Source organism: Tympanuchus pallidicinctus, unplaced genomic scaffold, assembly GCF_026119805.1.
Source record: "Tympanuchus pallidicinctus isolate F22 unplaced genomic scaffold, pur_lepc_1.0 scaffold15, whole genome shotgun sequence".
Lineage (NCBI taxonomy): Eukaryota > Metazoa > Chordata > Aves > Galliformes > Phasianidae > Tympanuchus > Tympanuchus pallidicinctus.
This window is the reverse complement of record NW_026294669.1, coordinates 2,526,217-2,542,446: the sequence shown is the minus strand read 5'-3', so window position 1 is coordinate 2,542,446 and position 16,230 is coordinate 2,526,217. Positions and strand designations below refer to the sequence as shown.

General features: G+C 42.5%; 1 long non-coding RNA gene across 1 annotated transcript in view; it reads right to left on the bottom strand.

The window, feature by feature from the left end:
* Positions 1-3,252: 3,252 nt before the first annotated feature.
* LOC128077085 (uncharacterized) overlaps positions 3,253-16,230 on the bottom strand; it is a 125,066-nt gene continuing 112,088 nt past the window's right edge. The window contains exon 5 of the long non-coding RNA XR_008204823.1: positions 3,253-3,881. This is a non-coding gene — a long non-coding RNA (uncharacterized LOC128077085). The remainder of the gene's footprint in view (positions 3,882-16,230) is intronic.

The following is a 16,230-nucleotide window of genomic DNA, read 5'->3' as shown; positions in this document are numbered from 1 at the left end:
ATATTGTCTAATTAAGAACTGGTGAGTGATTGGAATTTCAATACGATAATACTGGCATAGGCTGCAAGCCAAATCAACTACAAGTATGAAGGTACTGAACACAGGATTATCTAAGCTTAAGCATCTACTGGCACAACTCTTCCAGCCCGGATCATTAGCTCCCATTCCTATTATTACATACAAATGACCAATTTCTGCTAATTCCCAAAGTTAATTCCTTTAAACCACTATTTTGTATACATTGTGTTAAGGCTTTTCACTTGTTTAAATTTGCATAATTATAGCAATTGTCTTCTGAGCTTACTCCACTGAAATTGTTCTAAATTGGGATTTTGCCTATGCTTAAGATTTGTCAGCTTTACAGAGCAGCGTATCTGGAATCAGTACAGCCTTCATCTGTGCGTTTGGCCCCGGCACTTTCTCACTGTTCATTAATTTATTCTCAAAGCTCTCCAAGTGAACACTTTAATGTGAGCTGGCTCCTTAAGCTTGTCCCTACCAAAGCAGCCCTTGCACAGAGCCATCCTTAACCTCTGCTGCAGCGCACAGCGGTGCAAATCCATCTCACTCCCCGCCACGGTCTTATCTTCCTTTAATGCTCCTGTTATGCCTTGATCATCTATCAGTCTGACTGCTTCCCTGGCAAGCTTCCTGCCTCTGGTGTGTTTGAATAAGTTTTTATTATTAGCTTTTCCACATTCGCTAAGTGCTCAAAATCTGTTTGGCTTGTCTTTTACATTTAAATTGAGAGTTGACTCTTTTTCCTTTTTTTTTATATATTAAAAAAAAAAGCTAATAGCTCTTTTGTATGTTGGTTTGTATCTTATTTTTGGCAGATAGTCTTTAAAATTATTATGTTGTGCATATTTGTGTCTAGAAACAAAATTAGTGGTTGTTTTTAAAGCATCTGAGCTGCCGACAGACGCACTGCTCTTTCAGCCACTCCTTTTAACAATTTCCTTTTAACTATCTCCCTCATTATGAGGCACTCCACAGGTGCATTGATTTTTCTCCTTTTCAGTTTTGTTACAGCTATTTTGGACTGGCTTTGTAACACACCTCACAACTCAGATGTAGTTGTGCCAACCCACGCCATGACCTTACCGTGGCATTTTAACATGCATCTCTGGGAGCTGGGATCTGGCTGCAGCCGGGCCAGGCAGCATGGGGACAAAGCGCCTTGCTGTGAGCAGGGCTTTCAGTGCCTCCTGCAGATGTTGGGTCACTGGTGCCATGTGTTCTCCTGTTCCCAGGATCCTCTTTCTGGTGTTAGAGCCGTTACTTTCGTTCTGCAGGGTTTCTGGGAATCTTGATACGACATCCTCCGAGTGTTTAAACATAACTGGGTTTGATCTAAGTATCTGCATCTCCAAGTTCACTACAAACATTTCAAAAGGTATAGCATCCTTTGTTTTTCACTTTTCCCACCTGAGCTTCATTTTACTCTCTTTCCAGAACAAAATTTCCATAGCTTCATCTTTCCAAGGATGGGTTATCCTCAATTTGTCCACATCTCCTGGCTGCCTTTCACTTTTACCCTCTTATCTTTCTAATTATTAGTGCCAGAAGAACAGAGCTCATCTCTGCTGTAGGTTATCTATATTTCAAAAGCTTCCCATCCCTATGCCTACCAGACCCTTTTCTCGCACGCGCTGTCAGCCCCTGCACTTTGAAGCATTGCAGCCTGCTTTCATCTGCTGCCAGCTCCGCTCACTCCTCCCATACCTATGTTCTGAAATATGCTGCTGTACACACACAGATGAGATAATATGCTGCTTATTAAAACCAAAGGTATCAAAAGACAGCCCTCAACAAAACAAGGCAGAGCCCCCGAAATCTTCTACAAGGGAGATATCAGGAGGTTGTTCCTATGAGGAAAAGGATAAAGCACTGTTTGGATTATGATCTGTCCTGTGTAGGATGCATGTGTTGTTGTTTTTTAAGTCACACAGTTCAGTAGGAAAACTCATCTCGTGCAAGAGCTACTAACTGTGTCAATAGTCACAAAAAGAAGCAGTGTCAGTGCCCCACCACACCTGTGTCTAACTGGAGAGTTAGATCACGTTACATTAGCATCCTAAGCTTTCTTCCTCCACAGAAATAAAAGAAGATTACTGCCAGTTTCAGGTACCTGCCCCTCTGCGACACATCTGCACATCCCAGAGGTAGGCCCAAACAACACTGCTGTGCCAACACACTGATGGTTTTATCGCATCGGGAGGAGAAGGAAGAAGGAGATGGAACTTCGTGCCAGCTGCACATCTCTGTGGTCAGAAAGTGGACAGAATGACTTGTTAGGGTCCAGACCACTCCTTGTGCATTGCTGTGTGCCTTTTTCACGTACCGTGCTATCTTTCCAGAGAACTTTTCAAGATTTAAATGTAGCACCTCCAGCCACCGTAATTTCAGTTATCTAGGACTTGGAGGCATTGCATGCCTTTTGCATACAAAGTAGTTCTCAATACCTTTCTCAAAACAAAACATCAAATAGCTTGATTCCCTCAGATGTTGCAGATGAATGCAACTTGTCACCCTGCCAGTGTGGGAGTCAGGCCTCCCAGCTCTCTGCACACACAGCACGAGGGAACTGGCCCTCTTCAGCCACGTTAGAACAACTTTGCTCTGTTTATGTTGTACTGAGCTAACTGATCAGAGGATCTGTCCCCTTTCTTCCAGCCCTGCAGGGCTAGAGGATATCAGACTTTAAAAGCCACGGTACTTGTCATTTATCCAGGATTTTTACTTCTCTTCAGCTTCAGGCAGTGCCAGTTTGTATAGGTGAGGGAGGAAAAAAGAAAAAAAGACTCTAATGGATTTCTGCAGTGGGTTAATTTTTTTTACATTAGTATCTTTGGAAAGTAAATGGCTGCGAGAGAGAGATAATGGGCAGAAGAGGACAGGGAAGTGCTCCAAGGTTTGAGACAGACACATGTCCCACACAGCCCTCAGCTCTGTCACACACCCCGCCATGTGAAAAAGTGACCCAAATAACTTGCTCTTCTGCAGCCATTAGCTCTCTGATTCCACTAGGAGTCCATTCCTCACATGCAGAAAATGACTTCTGAAAGAGTATATACAACGATGCAAATGAATCAATTTGCAAAAGGTCTGCAGTGATAAAGACCATATGTGGCAGTAAAATATACATGAGGTACTCCAAATAGTAACTATGCAGTTAGCGGAGCCACAAGTATGATTATCGTCCTGAATTACTTTAAATACAAATTGCCACAGAAGTCCAGAAGTCAGTACAAGCATAATGATCATTTTGTTTAGACACAATGCTTTCTCTCAATGGAAGGTAACAAATAAATGCAAACTGTCCTGGTATAAAGTGGCATCTAACTTAAACATCATATGTCGGAGTCCAGCTCACACATCCTTTAGACTGAAGAGTTCCACTCACTTTCCTGTTGTGTTTGTGGAAGAAGAGGAAGTCAAACAAATTCAAAATTATATCAGTATTGATTTTGTTAAGATATCTGCTTTGACATTCATCTGTGTAGAATGGCAAAAGTCATTTCCAGGACAAATTAAATAGAAAACCTGAAAGTATAATGCTCTCCTATCCTTGCATTTGCTTCATACACACCTCTGTCAGATTTTGAACATAGAAAATAAGTACAGCTGAGTGATACTACTTTTATATTTTATCCTATTATTTTAGAGGAGTATTTACAGCACAAATGATGCCTTTAATTATTTTTTTTTTTTTAAGTAAGCAGTATCTTGTTACTTTAAGAAGTGTTAGCAAAGGCAAGAGCTGCAAGGAATATCCAGTGCCACCATCATCTTGTGACTTCAGCTTTGTCAGAAGGAGCTTCAGGTCACCATGGAACGGCTGCTGAGCCCTAAGCACTCGGTGCTTCACTGGATGGGCACTGCAAGGGAAATGCTTGGTGAGAATCCTTCACGAAACATCCTCAGCCACATTTACAGGCATGTGTTTCTCTGTTGGGAAGTTTGCTGTGCAGTTCTTGGGCTCGATGGTCTCAAAAAGTCCTGGGAAAAAGGCCTTTTTGTTTGTTTTTTTTTTTTCCCTGACAGAAAAACACAGTTCTACCATTTCCAGTTAGATATCAGATATTAGATATCAGATACAAAAATGATGCAAAAGATCAGAGATCTTTGAAAAAACTGATCCAACGCTACTGTTAAGTCAAACCAGAACCGCTCTGAGAAGTAAAACTCAGTGCTGATTCCAGATGCATGCTGGACACAGGCCTTCATGTTTTGAATAGAAAACTCAACAGCTTACTTTAAAGCCTTGTTATTTTCCTGTTCCAGACCCAGTATGTTCAATATGAAATGGCAGGCTGCTCACAGCTAACCAAGCCACTTGAAACAAGCCAGAACTGCTGAGACTACAAGTGCTTGTTGGTAACGACTCTTTCATTCTAGGGACACAGTCCAAAACATTTCTCTTTTTCCATGCATTGGGCTGGTTTGGTATGAAAAGCTCTTAGATGGTTCATAACAAAATCTGTGACACTTCTAAACAAGTCCTTTTCTACTGATTTTTGCTTTGCTTGGTGTCATTTAATGGCATATACCCCTATGTTGTCTCTTTTATTTGGGAAAGCAGAACTATTGTTAATACAAAAACTCAACACGCTTCTTTCCTCTGTATAAAAATAGTAAAATTGTTAAAGTGTTTTTGTTTCTTTATTTTCTTGGTCGAAGTTAGTATTTTTCAACTGAAATTCATGTTCAGCATTAAGATATTACATTAGCAGCCGCCATACAACATGCATCTGCAAGCTGTACACCTCCACAAAGTTGGATCATTAAAGGAGGAATCAGAACAAGTGGAGTAATTCAGGGACATGGGGATCTGTGGGCAGAGCTCCTATCCCAGCAAGGTCCACACTGGGGTCTGCCCTAGGAGCTCAGGGCTGAATCCACTCTGCTCTTGCAAAACTGCAAGGAAGGTGATGGCACGTTAAGGGGAAGCTGCTTCCCAGCCCATGTGGGGAAAAAGCTGCAGTTCTGTACAGCCTGGGCTTCTCCACATCTACCCCAGCTCTCTTGTCCCTTTTCCTTCCACCCCACCCCAACCTGCATCCCTCAACCTGCCACTGACATCCCTGCCCCACAGTCCTACATAGTGATACAAGAAAGAGGAGCAAAGCTGTGACTGTGTGATTAAGAACAATGCTGACAAGAGAAATTGCTGACTTGTAGCTGACGTCTCCAAAACAGCCATCCACAGAAAGTAATGGTCTGGCTAACATCAATAATTAACAGATAATAGGAAAATGTTAAAAAGGCATGATAAAGCAGGATTCGATCTGAAACATCCGTGCCTCAGATCCCCAGTGCAAGAAAGAAGACACTGCAGCAGGCTGTTCCTGTGGAAGGTTATTACTGCAAATAAGTACTATGATCCGTAATTATTATTTGTTGTACACCTCTACAGTTACAAAATCTATACAGGTTGCACTGACACGTGATTTCTCCAAGTTGAGGAGCAAATACTACTGCAACATTAATTACTTGCAAATTGTACAAAGATTGTACCAAGATAACACTTTACCTTTTAAGCTGAAATCATCCATAATGCCACTGCTGGCTGCCCCGGAGACAAGGGGCTATTTGTAATGAGAACCATGCACAGGTTGTATAAAACAACTTCAGAGCTGCAGAGTGCAACTCATTGCCAATTCTTCTGCCAACTGCAGAACGCAGGAAGTACATCTGACACAGGAGGACCTCACACTAAGTCATAACTTAAATTATAACCTTGCAAAAATCCCTCAAAAACGACTCAGTGACACAGCTATGCTTCAGATACTGCTGCACAACCATTACATTCCAGGGCCACAGCAACTCAAAGCAAACCCCCAGTTCTGAGAGGCAGCTCAGTAGGATTCTGAACGACACAAAGTGACACTGTAGTATCCAGCTGGAAGGTGATGATCAGCCCAGAAGCTGAGTGTTCCCAAAGGCACAGTTTTGTTCTGAGAAGCAAAACCCTTCCTCACACCACAGACCACAGGCCCAGTTTGGGCTTGGATTGTGAGTTAGCCCATGCATGTAGCACCAGAACCAGCCCAGACTGCAAGACGGTCTAACTGTGCCCATGTCTCAGCAGCATTTAAATTCCAGTGGGAAATGGAAGAAATTCATTAAAGGCCTTTTATAAATCATGTATTGTTTTGCTCTTTGGATGACTGAGCATGCTAAAGAAGTTAAAAAATAAATGAGTGTTCTTTGGCAAGACTGCGTATGAGTATCACCTTCTTCTGAATAATATTTACATGATTTAAGAATAGGCTGTTCCGCTGAACTGAAAATGTGAGTTTATTGCTGAATTAAATAGGACTGAAAATAATTAATGTAGACATACTGAAGCAACAGGATGAAGGGCTAATCCTATCATATTTGAAACTATAAAAACCTAAAAAAACAATCACGGAGCTGCTAAGCTAGCTGATTCAAGAGACTGCAAAAAAAAAAGAAAAAAAGTTTACTTTTTTCACTTCTATGGTTATAATTTGTATATAGATCAGAGGTTTGAGGGCAAAATGCCAAATGTTTAGAAAACTGATTGTTTTCTAAGTCCAAAGCCAGGCAACAAGAAAGCTTATGAAGCCTTTTCACTGCTTACCCTGCGCATTAACATCTGGGACACCACAGCAGAGAATAGCACAACATTTGGATAAATCTTGTAAAAGAGTACATGGAGCCCTACTTCTCAATATGAGATTAAAATTATTCAGGTTCCTACCCCTTAGCAAGACTTGAAAGCTGACTATGGGAATGCACGGAGCGTTGTTTCCTGCTCCTCCACCAGCAGCTCCCAGGCTTCCAGCTCAGCACAGCTCCTGTTGATTCCAGCTCAGCAAGTTCAGGCCTGCAGGTGATTATTGCCATGACAAGAAATATTTATTATCAGCTACACCAAGACTTGAGTGGAGATGCTAACACAGTTGATCAGAATGAAAACAACCCATCGAAAATATTTTTAGCAGAAGAAAAAAACGCGTAACTTGGGAAAAGAAAATATCTCATGTGCATGAAATCAGAATTGTTCTCATTGGGCAGCTAACTCCAATTGCCAACTAGTTTTGAAAACTATCTGAAAAAACAGTTTTGGCAACCACCAAGAAACATTGTTTTGTTCTCAGGCAAGCAAGTGCTCTGCAAACTTGCTCTTCTCCCCATTCGCCTCTCAAACTCACCCTCCACAACCTGCTTTAATTTAAAAGAGGGAAGATTTAGCTCAAACGCCAGGAGGATGTTTTTACTCAGAGTGAAGCAAAGCCTTGGCACAAAGCTGCGGTGCCCCAATCCTGCAGCTGCCTGAGGCCATGGACGGACCCTGGGCATCCTGAGCTGGGGGGCAGCCAGCCCGTGGCAGGGGTGCAACTGGATGATCTTTAAGGTCCCTCCCAACCATTCTGTGATTCTATGAAATGTTTTGACAATCTGATAAAACTGCACATAGCTGTGCTAGGTACAGAGCCAAACTCAGGTCCTGCTTTGCAAAGGACAACGGATCATTCTGGACGAAGTATCAACGACTACAATCAAGTGGGGTGTTACTCATCCAGAAACATAAAATGCAATCTTACTCTACGTGTTCGGCGTGCCATTTGGCACCAACACCAATGCATGCTACAGCTGGGTAGCACGGCGAGAGAGCCAATAGTCAGCACCTGTGTTGCCAACTTTCAGTGAAAACTAGTCTTAGGATCTCCAGCCAGCAGACATATTTGTATACTGCAAGGCAGGGAAAACATAACAAGCAATCTCAGAGGGAAGTCTAAAACGGGAAATTAAGAAAAACCCTTTAACTATGCACATGTATTGAAAAGGAGAGAATGTGAGGCTCGGCACGTTAAAGTCTTTCAAAAAAAAAAAATAGTGTGTAAAGAATAAATACACCTCTTGTGTTGGTAATAAGAAAATGTAATAGGGAACTATACCCCACAGAAAACGTCGCCATGCCGTAATTCAGGTGTTACAGCTGCAGCTGGCCTTAAAAAATAAAGTATTCACTAAAGGAGGAAAGGTTTCAGATTCTCATACGATAGCTGGTCGATACGTGAGCTGCTTTGTCAGTTTTATGTTGTAACTGAAAAGATAAGCACCTGTTGCCCGAGGAAACACAACCCGTTTCTTAATGCAAGGACATTCCACACTTAGTGAAATGAGCAGCACGGAAGAAAGAAGCAGATGAACGTGCTAGCTGGGGGCTTGTTGGCTGGCTGGCCAAAGAATTGGAAAATACCAGATTGTCTTTTGTGTAAATGAGGAAACTAAGACAAACACTCTAATTTATATCATAAAAATAACTGACACAAAGATGAAGGGAGATTACTAAAAGACATATTTTTTAAAATGCTGTTTATGTTTCTGCCCATCTAAAATGATCGCTCTTGATTTATTAGTGCAGAATTTATTGCTGCAGCAATTGAAGTGATGATAATAGCCCAGGAAAAAATGTTGATGCTGTTAGTTTGATGATTGATTGCAGCACTACTGAAGCAGTAGGGGGATTTATCAGCGTGGCTCTGAACTTTGTAAATGATGCCTCTGGAACTCCGTAAACAAACCAAAGGAACAGAACCGCCAGCGGCTCCTGCTGCTGCGCCTCGCAGGGACACAGTTAGTGTGTAGCTGCAATTAGGGGTGATCAGCTGCAATAAAGATCCGTGCACTGCTACACGGAGGCAGATGGGGCTGGTCAAACGTGAGAGAGCTAAATCAAAAGCATCCAAATGGGTTTCGTGTGGCCAGCCCGTCTGCTGCAGCTAGCCAGGCTGTACGGATGCAAGGCAGCACCCGAGGTGTCTTGGAAAAGTCCTCCAGTCACCCATCAGAATCAGCCCAGCCAGAAGTGCTGTGCCACTGGCGCCCCACAGATCATGCTGCTGCTTTCTGGTGGCCCACCTGCCAGATGGGCAGATATCCCAGCACACAGGCACCCACCCTGCTCCCTGCAGGCCTACGCCCCAACCAACCCTGGGAGCCGGGCAATGCCTGCACCAAATCCCAGTTGGGCACTGGGACTGGGCAGGGGGCTTCTTCCTTTTACTACAGGAAGAACTGACATTTACAGCTGTATGCCAGTCTGACCTTCTTGGAAAACTTACATAACTTGCAAAGCCAAATTCTGATCAGCTAATTATTATTTGCACATGAGTTGCCATTGCATGAAAGGAAGTAACAAGTTCCACCAAAAGTAAGTAACGAAATCCCATTGCCTTTCAATCAACTCATCCACTGCATGGAACAGGTCCTGTGTTATTACCCAGCATACATTGAAAGCTGGCACAGTTATAAAGCCCTTGTTAGAGTGATAGAAGAGACAAAATAGCATGTTTACCAATTAAAGTCAATGAACTGCAACCGTGATGATCCTTGAGGACTCAAAAAAAAAAAAAAGGCACTTGTCAATCTGCATTTCTGAAATTTCTGCCCTTTCTTCTCAGTTGAGAATCAGGGCTTTAAATATATTGTCTGTGCTGTTGTTACCTCTGAGTATTCACTGAACAGCAGCAGGCAGGCAGGGCTAACTCCCAGCTTCTAGATCCATGTCAGAACGTGATTCTCCATTTTTGTTTTTATTGATACTGGCAGATAAAAAGATAAAAACAATCATCACAAGCGCTAGAGCAAGAGAACAAATAGAAGAACCCCAGAAGACATTTTATGATTGTGAGTAAACCTGTCAGACAAATGTTTGGGTTGACAACAGATGAATTCTGTATTTCAGAATTTCATACAAAAGCTATATGTACATTGAGTTGGGGGCAGGGGGTAGAACTGAACTACGTACCTCAGTTTTACATTTTATGTTAACAGCTTACTTACAGTTTACACTCATTCATTCATTAAGTGGTATGAGGACCATCTGAAGCTGCACAGTCTGTAAACTAAATAGTTGAAATGAGGGATAAAGTGACTCTGGAAGGACTCAGGAAGGAAACACAGAGAAGTTCGCTGCTTAAGACAAAAGACTGCTATCTAAGACACCTTTGAATGGTCAGCTACCATCAAGATCCTCTCAGACCAGTATTACATTGCAGAAGATCTTCTGTAGCCTTCAAAGGGATGCATCTGCTAGGATAGGAAGCAATCAGTAATTTTTGTTCCCCGAATGTACCTTCTTTCCTTTGCAAAAAATAACAGCTTCCCGTAAGTTGTTCTGTCAGGTCGCATTTTGCTGCACTCAAACACATCACATCGGACATGGCAGAACAAATGCCATGACATAACACGGCCAAGCAAAGCACAGCACTTCAGACTTTTATTTCCTGGCCACCAAATGTTGTCACTCTGGATAGGAAATAGCTCATACAGATCGCAGAGCAGCACTGACTAGAAAGTGCTGCAAGGTAGTTTGGCAGAGAGGCTGCCCAGGGACTGCCAGAAGTCCCTGCTAACTGCTGGCCAGGTCCCGACCTGGGGGACTTCTACCAACAGGTGAGCAGGTTCTTAACAACAACAAAAATGTTTCTAGGCCTGAACTCCTACAGAATAACTCTAAGATGTTCACATGCACTGATAGCAATCTTTTGCTTCTATTTTAGAAAAATGAAATGAAAATAGTAATGAATTAATTTGAAAGGAAAAGCAAGCACCATTTACATATTACTTGACTTTCAGGAAATGGTTGTTTTTACTGCAGGGAGCTAAGAGCCTGAGGATAAATAAACAAATAGGCACAAGTGAAGAGATTAAATGCAGAGGGTTTTCTCTACATACATACATGTGATTTACAGGAGGCACCACGAGAGAAGCATGCCTCTGAGTCCCAGTCCCCAGTGCACCATTAACACAGGTGACTGGCAGCTGAGCTGCAGCTCCATGTTCCCCAGGCGGCCCCAGCTCTCTGCAGCCTCCTGCCTGCTTCTCTGAGGCATCTGTACTCATTCTGTGCCAGAACGCCTTGGCATTCCTCTGCAAATCAATGGCAAGAAAAGGCTCGAAGAGAAGAGCAGAGGGGATGGAAGAAACCCAAGGTGCAGAAGATGAAAGAAAAATGGGACTGGAGCACGGCTCAGCTCAGGAGGAGTCCAGGAAAAACAAGAGAGGCTCCTCCAGGTGTCTTCGGCAGCTTCTCTTACTGCCTTTCCCCTGTACATTGTTCTCAGAATTTTTATTTTTTTATTTTTTGCCAGAGCCCACATGGAGTCAGCAAAAAGAAGGCAACACTGTTTACAATGCCCTTAAAGTAGAGAGGCACCTGTGGGCTCACTTTCAAGGGTGGTGGAAGCAGGGGTGACATACGGCACTCCCCATTTTTGCCACATCCCATCTCTTTCTTCTTTCACCATTACCAAACCCCAGTCTCTGTCATTAGTCCAGAGCCTTGATGCTATTTAGGATCCTTAAAGGCAACAGTGAAGTATTCAGTATTACAGAAAATACTGCTTTTGTAAATGCAAAGTAAGTCTAATTTTTAGATTTCAAGCTTCTAAGTGGAAAGCTCTTCACCATCTTTACCACCACCCAGAGGGTGGTGATGCACTGGCACAGGTTGCCCAAGGAGGCTGTGGATGCCCCATCCCTGCAGGCATCCAAGGCCAGGCTGGATGTGGCTCTGGGCAGCCTGGGCTGCTGGTTGGCGACCTGCACACAGCAGGGGTTGGAACTGGGTGAGTGTTGTGGGGCTTTGCAACCCAGGCCATTCTGTGATTCTATGATCTGGAGGTCAATTGCTGATCTGTTAACACACACAGTCAAACTTGGCAATAAACTCGTTGGGTATACACAGCATATAAAGGAGAGTCAAGCATTCAAGATTTTTTTAAGGCTTTGCCCCAATATATTTGGGATGTGGAATTTCTCTGCACTCTTTCAGTGCTTACCCAGGCAGAACTTTAATCAAGATTAAGACTTTCATATATTACAAAAACCCAAACCATTATTGACGGAAACAGCAATTTCACTGAAAGAACTATTTGCTGTTGAATACTGTAATATATTAAACTCGTATCTCCCGACTTTTGTGTAATTTCAATGTAAAAACATTAAAAGCCTCGAGCAAATTCAAAGGAACTGTCAGTAATCCACCACACTTTTCCCTCCCTGACAACTTAAAAGTTGAGTGGAAAAGTAGTGTGATTTTGCTGCACTGAACCAATTTCCCAACTTCAGAAGTTACAGAGCATATGTTTAAAAACTGGCACCTACCAAGGCACACCAGGTTCTGCTATCTTTACCCTGCTGCACTGCAGCAAAGCCTGCAAATGCACAGTGCGCAGTGCAGGAGGGCTCAAGGGGTTAAAAGAAAACGGTTGAACTTGTCAAGATATTTTTGCACTGTCTAGCAAAGTTGTTTGTTCTGTTGTAGATGCTGCAGGGTATCAGTCACTTTGAAGGAGAGGATGTCCAAGCAGTCCCACAGTCAGACAGTGACTGGCACTGTCAGTAAATCGTTTTGTCAAGGATTTGTTTTTCAGCAATGCAAAGGAAATCGTGTGATAGCTTGAAGTGAACCGAAGTGCTCTGTATTTATCTGCATGCTGAGTCCACAACAAAATGATCAATTATGGCTTGTTAATACCACTCAGTTAAATCAGGGCACGAGCTTTCAGACTTGCTTTTCTCTGAGTAGCTGATGGTGTGCCTTTTCACCTATCGCTTCTAGTGAGGCAGTGGCACAGCTTCTGCTCTGTGATATTTTTGGTATGAAGCAGGGAAGTAACATGGTTTTTCACATACTTCATTCGACCTCAGGTAGCATCTTCTGTCACGGAGCTTTATGGGCGCTGTGTGAGTTCTCAACACAGCGGAGAGAAGCAGGTTTGCGATGGCTGTGTTTATGTGATTTTGGTAAAGAACCTTTTAAAGCAGCCAGAGATAACAGGCTGTGGATATGGGAGATCTTTGGGCTGTTACGGCATCACTGAATGTTGGTATGTATTGACAATATTTTTGGGGTGCCACGGAAAGGTAACACATATTTCTGGCCAAAGGTTGCCAGTACAACCAAAGGCATCTGCCATCAGATATCAAAGCATAAATAGAAGCTAAAACAATTTGCAATTGGCAATAAATACATAAGTAAATAAATCATCCCATGCACAGCATTTCACTTATTCCAATCTGATTGACTGGCAAGTGCCCAAGTGGGACTCGAGGTAGAACTGCATGACAATGAAGTGATCGTGTTTGCTACTAATTAACTTTACATAAGAGTAAGGTTTACTTCTCCAAATCCCCCTTGAGGCAAAGAGGAAAAAGAGATCTGAGATCAAACAGGAGCTTCAGGTGGAGAAGCACTGGGCACTGAACACTCACCTGGAAATCAATTTAACCAGCAAGTTCCTGACAAGCTAGGTGTAGAAAATGAAAACTAAAAGAAAAAAGCAGAGCTGGGCTACAGAGGTGGATATGGGAGGAATAATTAAATGTGTTTCAATTAAGTATGTATAGTTAAGCCAAGCAATACCTATGGGCGATATATCTGTCAACGCACACATGAAGGATGTAAACAAAAAGAATGGAGAGGAAAGATTTAGTGCAACTCACTGGGCATAGCTAGGAGTGATGTGATTAAATTAAGGAAGATAATTCAGGTTGAATCTGAAGAACAACTTCCTGACGGTGAAATGTTTCAGCTTCAAACAATCTCCCAGGTAAGCAGTTAATCCCCATCTCTTTAAAACATGACTGGGCAAGAGCCCTCGCTCATGCAGAATGAAGAACACCACCACTTTTGCCAAAAGATGGATTGGAAAATGAAATAAGTCGTTAATTGCTTTAATATCTGCGAATCTACCATCCCAGTGGGGATAGCACAGTGGTGGAAGTGAGAAAAAAGAGATGATGGAAGGCAGACCGGTGTTAAATCCTCAGTTAACCAAATTTCTTAGAGCAAATACCTTCATGTTCATATCTAACAGCGTGGAATAGTAAAGGATAAGAGCTCAGCATGCCCCTGGTCATTCATTATGGTAGCTTCCCTGAGGTTTCCAAATAGGTGCACCTCAGCCTATGGCAGCACTTCTCTCCCCAGATTAGGTTCCTTTGGTGTTTTTTTCATCAAGCTGCACTTAACCTTGGGATGAAGCAGCACAGCTTCATGAGGGTTTGGTCTGCATAAGGCACTTTCCTAGGGCCAGCTCCAGCAAGGATGTGCGGAGCCCTTTCCCTGTGCCCCCCAGGCACCTCTCTGCTCCCCTCCACCCTTCTTCCTCCAACTTCCTAGAAATAAACAAAAAAAAAGATTTAAAAAAAAAAATACTAGCTAAGTCTCATTATCCTGCTACACAAATTAAGGCAACCAGGGAAAGGCAAATTTAAGAGCTTTGCCCAAGGTTACAATCATATTCAGAGGCAAAGCCAAGACTAGATCTGGAATCCTGCTTTCCCCTCTAATGTTTAGACTACAGCTCCTGCAGCTTTCACACTTTATAGTGCTTACTAACTTCATAATGTCTGCTAGAATCTCTGCCTGTAAAAGCTAGACAAGAAACAATTTAATCAATAGAAAATAAAAACAGTTATTAGAAAAAGGAAAGACAGCACTCGATGCAGCAGCTGAGCTCACCAGCTCCAGTGCTGCAGTTGCACAAGTAGAAAGTAAGGCAGAAAATTGGGGATTGCGTTGTGGAGGATTCACTTGGAAGGCAGTGGAAGCACAAAGCACCATCCATCTTCTTTATGGTGCGTCGCATCACCTGAGGCATGAAGTAATCATCTAAAAATGCACTGCCTGACGTGACTGCCGTGTGTAATCAATAGCCTCCATGATCAGAGAATATAAAGAAAAGTCTTTTATTCTATCGACGTCTTGTTTTTATATCAGGACGTCCATTACCAGAATGGCACAACTGGAGAACTTGCCTGACGTTGACTGAGAAGTACTCATTTTGGAAATAAGAGTGCATGGCTCAATACATCTCTAAATAATCACAGGGAAGCTCTGAACATCAGCAGAAGCTCTTGGAGCATATACGAACTACCATAAAAATCTCATGTTAGCCCATTTCACAAGTCGTATCCATAAACACGCATTCAAAGACATGTTTTGAAAATTAATTACAGCATTCCTGCACTGTGAGAACAGTGATCTCAAGCAGCAGTTAATGCAGATATGCAGATGCTGCCAGCCAGCACAGCTCAGAAAGGACAGTGAAATGCACTGGCTGCAGCACTGAGTAACACTGAAACTTATGTTTCTCCAGAATTCAATTCATACAAACTAAAGGCTGTTTCTCAAATGGTTGGTCTTTGCAAGTGACAGTTCTGAAGGACATGGAACACAGCTTTAATGACCCATTCCATAACGGTTCCTGGAATATTATGTGCTAATTTCCAGAGTTCCTCAGGTTCAGATCAGCTTTTCCAGAAAAAAAAAAAAAAAAGTATTTTGGAATATATAGAAAACAGTTCTCCACACAGCTCTAACATGCATGCAGGCTGTAGATTTAAGTTAAAAACACAGACACATCTCTTCTCCCTGATGCCCATGCTGTATACATACAGGTATGTATTTGCAAATGCCACACTTTTGAGGGAGGGGGTTTCTTTTCTTTTTACATACTACTTTACGTGGGACTACAGCTCACCAGGGAGCATCCAAACGCAGCTGACATGGATCCTGGTGCTTTGAATCCCAAAGCAGAAAACTTCTGTCACACAACCAGGAATTCTACATCATGGAGCTTCCCTTCTGTAACTTTTTGCACATGATCAGACTCTCAATCTCTCACTCTCATTCCTTTTTCACTCTTGCAAGATACTCAGCTTAAATTGCAATCTTTGGAGCCAACACGTCTGGCTGTAGCTGCTCTGTCATTCATAACCTTATTATGCAAATAAAACATAGACAAGCTGTAAGTTCCAATTGAATCCAAACACCCTGGAGCATCCAATAAATGGAGACGTCGAAAAAACATAACTCTATGGATAACACACATTTGTCATCCAGCTGAGATACAGAGATGAATAAGAGTGAATTTGCAAATGTCAGGATGCTTCAGGATCCTGTTCCCCACCTCTGTTGCTTCAGGGAAGGTCTGAGCCCCAGGAAAAAGCCCCTCTCAGGCAATGGCAAGTTGTGTTTGCACTTAGTGCTTTCCCTGAAACTTAATCTAGGGAACAACTGACTTCACTTGGGATGTACTATTTCTGCAGATTTTTTTTAAGATTTAAGTAAATGAGAGACAAAGAAGTTCAAGAGGCCTATTGCAAACTACATCTCACCTGCTTTTCAAAAAGAAACAAAATGTAGAAAATTGACAAAAGTTATCTATGTGTACATTTTCC